Source organism: Octopus bimaculoides, chromosome 7 (assembly GCF_046866305.1).
Source record: "Octopus bimaculoides isolate indiv1 chromosome 7, ASM4686630v1, whole genome shotgun sequence".
NCBI lineage: Eukaryota > Metazoa > Mollusca > Cephalopoda > Octopoda > Octopodidae > Octopus > Octopus bimaculoides.
In genome coordinates this window covers 50,654,464-50,658,644 of record NC_142934.1, presented here as the reverse complement: position 1 = coordinate 50,658,644, position 4,181 = coordinate 50,654,464, and the positions used below count along the sequence as shown (strand labels likewise).

At 33.8% G+C, this 4,181-nt stretch overlaps 1 long non-coding RNA gene across 1 annotated transcript in view; it reads left to right on the top strand.

The window, feature by feature from the left end:
- The first annotated feature begins 952 nt into the window (after positions 1-952).
- The window catches only part of LOC149134693 (uncharacterized), a 48,943-nt gene continuing 45,714 nt past the window's right edge, over positions 953-4,181 (top strand). The window contains exon 1 of the long non-coding RNA XR_016242458.1: positions 953-1,178. This is a non-coding gene — a long non-coding RNA (uncharacterized LOC149134693). The remainder of the gene's footprint in view (positions 1,179-4,181) is intronic.

The following is a 4,181-nucleotide window of genomic DNA, read 5'->3' as shown; positions in this document are numbered from 1 at the left end:
TTGTTTTTTTATAAATACCACTATTCTTTTCTCTCCATTTAGCATAATAGAAAATCGCCTGCATCTATATATTTTCGGTAGAATATTTTAGAGAGTTAATTAGGCTGGTTTTGTTGTGTTTTATATATAATAAAGGAATGCCATTCGGTCCCAGAAGATAGTTTATCTCAAGACAATTTATTGTATCGGTTATTTGTACAAATTAGCTTCTCATTGATATTTTTGCATTCGGCACATAACTAGCTCTGATCTAGTAGGCCTATAGTTAAGTGAGATTCCAGCCGTAATATATCTGCCATTTTTCATTCTCCTTTCTGAAGTTGAGATGTGAAGGTGACTTGCCTGCTATCTGTATTTTAAAGTGACAACAGACAGCGACAAGTGTTTCCCTCAAGTTGTTCCATGAAGCGATTTACTCGCAGAATTTCCCTAGATATTTGTCACATTTTCTTTTACTGATAGAGACAATATTTGTACTGACCATTCAGTTTATTGCACATATATAAAGTCAATAATATACATGTTGTCTTAAAACTGAGTAGCTAGCATAAAGGGATTTTTTAAATGAAATCTTGTATCGGAGAAGTAAAAAACGTAAAACTTTGGTTTGGAATCTATATCAACCTGCCCGCGAAAATATTTTTACTTGCTCCTTACCCCGTAAGAATACTTTCACTGTAGCTTGTGATCTTAATAATTTGAGAACTATAAATGCAGGCAAACTGAGTTGATAATACTTCTAATAAACATTAAAAGATATACGTTTTCAATAATCAGTAAAAATGTTAAAAAAGTTTAACAATTTGCGGAACTTTTTCTCTTATATTTCACAATAGTCTACGAATCATGAGATACTCCTTATTTAAATGCTTCCCAGGTGAGTGAAATGGTACTGATTTAATTATTTCTGAGAGCGGAAATTCTCGTAACGTTTATTTGCATATTTATTCATAACACGTCTAGGCAGATTCTGACGTGGCATACGTCATAGGAGAATAATAACTTCCCATTCTTACGACGAAGTATGTGCAACACACTCGGTTCATTGATGCGTGGCATTCTGGGACACGGCGATTTGACATGTTGTGTCTCTTCGGATATAAGTAGCCGGAACTCTGACGCTAAACGCAGCTGCTAGATTTGTTTATTCTTTAAGCAAACAAATCGTTTGCTGAGCGGTACGTATTTATGCCAACCATAAACATCATTATTTGCACCGTTTATAGCCAGAAATTCGAAGGGCGAATTCTCGCACATTTATTCTTAACACGTATTAAATTATTCTGATATGGCGTACACTGCACCAGTATATTTCGCGTCTTAATCTGCTAAGACATGTTAAGAATAAATAGGCGAACAATCGTTTCAGATCTCAATGTACGCGTTGCAAGAACGATTTAAAAATTCTCTTTAACACAATTTTAATTATTGCTCTATAATTGGCCAGGTTATATGCTAATGTCGATTGTTACGAGGAATGTATTGTAGTTTTTCGAGATAAAATATCTAATTTACTGCATAGTTGTTAGATGACACTGCACGATTTCAAGTTACTCCATCTGATAAACATATCGTGTTTCATCACCTAATACTGCTAACTTGTTCCTTATTTCTGGTACGTGACTAGAGGAGTTATCCGTTAGTTTTCTGCTAGGGGACATTCTTTTCATTTACCTATATCTTGTGTGGGATCTGATATTTGTTGTGAGAGCGATTTTTGAAATTACATTTTTTAAATGTGTTTATAGGTTTTCTAAGCCTCTTTAATTGATGGTAGGACATATGGAATGCTAAATTCAAATCCTCAACTCTAAAATGTATTAAGATGTCTGTGAAGTTCAATTTCTTCTGCAGAGAGTGATATGTATGTATATATATGTATATCAGCATACAAGTCTACATGTCTACATACCTCACCGCATCATAGTTGCTCATCGTAAAATTCAAACAGCTTATCTATTATGTTTCATGAAAATTGTTTGTCCATAGGAACGCAGATACTTTCTGGCATGCCTGATATGAATATTCAGATCGCTAATGGATATAATGTTCTTGCTGATACCCAAAGCGGTAAGCGGTAGACATTTTGAGATAGAAAGATTAAACTTAGATCTGTCAAACTGAGTAAATCCATAACTGTCTATTGTATATTTGGTTATATTTGGTTAAATGCAGCAGAACTGTTTTCCATAGAGGGAGGTAACTACATTAGCGAATACTGTCAATAATTTTATTTAGGTTTCGCTTATTTACGATATCTAATTCTTTGAGGATTCATCATTTGGATTCAGCTATGAACTTAATTTTGTGATTTTTAAACGAAATATGGTGCCCTCTAGGGGCTAGCCATTTTGCTTCAGTAGTCTATATGAAGCTTACAGGCAAAAGCGAGGATTCTCTATTTATGTTGTGATATATAAACTTTTGGATTTTTCCTATATGTACGTGTAATGATTCTAGAGAAATCTAAAATTCATGTGTTTCACTACATCATAAATAAATTTACATTTGGCAGTATCAACAAAAACTTTTCTTGGGCATTTAAATCTTCTCAAAATCCTTTAAAATCATGTTATCAGGTTCTCATTTCAGAACGAAATCATATCTTACTATTTTAAATATTTCGAACTCAAAATCTCCCAAATCGTTGTTCTTTGCGCGGAACTAATAAAATCTACTCTTAAAATCATGTTTTAGTCAAAAACATCCCCAGAGATGTTATTAAGGAGGTATTATCCCAAACATATTCTTTTATTTGACCTACTATTTTTTCATTTGTCGATTAATACCTTCAGACATGTATTACTGGATACAGGAGATCTTTAATGAATACGCCAGTTAATGTTGGTACATTTTTGCATAAGTTTTACTTGCTTTGAATATGCTCCTCGATACAATATGTTGGCTTATATGAGTATGTGTGTATGTATGTATGCATATATGTATACGTACACACACACACACACACACATATATATATACACATATATATATAAAGAGAGAGAGAGAGAGAGAGAGAGAGAGAGAGATTTGTGTATATGTATATGATATATATATATATATATATATATATATATATATATACACGCACACACGTAAAAACACATGCCCCTATGCTACTTATTGTAGGCTACCGCCTATTATTTCCATCTTCCAGAGTAATCCTATGGGATGGTTATGTACATGCAACTTCTTATACATTAGGATAAATATAGTTATGACGAGACATTTTGTGGATGGAAAATTATATATTCTGTTAATGCATCACTACATATGTTTCTGAATAACACGTTTGTTTGCGGCTGTATTCGTACATCCATGGAGTATTAGTAAGTATTATTTATGATATCTATGTATCTTAAGACATTCCATCACTTCATATGCATAATTTATCGGGGATTTTGCATTATACAAATGCTAAAGATAGTTGGGTGCTTCTTTTGGATTTCTTCATTATTGCAAAATGCTTGATGAAGTATGTCCGTGAAGTAGTGGACTCCAGTAACATCCATAGAAATTATAGATAATATTTAATAATGTCCCATCGATGTTGAATATAGTCCAGCATAACCATGTGCATACACACACACACGCACACACTCACATCAATAAAATGTATAAATTTCCATCTTGAAAGGTTTTCGTTATTACTATGCATACATACACACATACATACATAAGTACATGCATATATTCATATACCTATACAAATAATACATATATAATATACTTTATTAATAAAGCTGGTTACCAAAACTGTCTAACGAGCAGGAGCGTGAAACGCTGCGTAACGGTTTTGCTGCGAATGTCGTTGCAGTTTTATTAATAAGGCATGTTACTTTACCTCCGGTATTTGAGTACTATTCCCCGCTCCCAGTTTCACATTTATGTACTTACCCTGGTGTATAAATTATATATATATAATAAAGGGTAAAGACGCTCTTCGGTCATGAACGACCATGGGATTACACCAAGAAAGTTCCCATACAGGCGTAGGAGTGGCTGTGTGGTAAGTAGCTTGCTTACCAACCACATGGTCCACTCACAAAGCCTTGTGAGTGGATTTGGTACAGGGAAACTGAAAGAAGTCTGTCGTATATATGTATATATATATGTATGTGTGTATGTGTTTGCATGTCTGTCTGTCCCCCCAACATCGCTTGACAACCGATGCTGGTGTG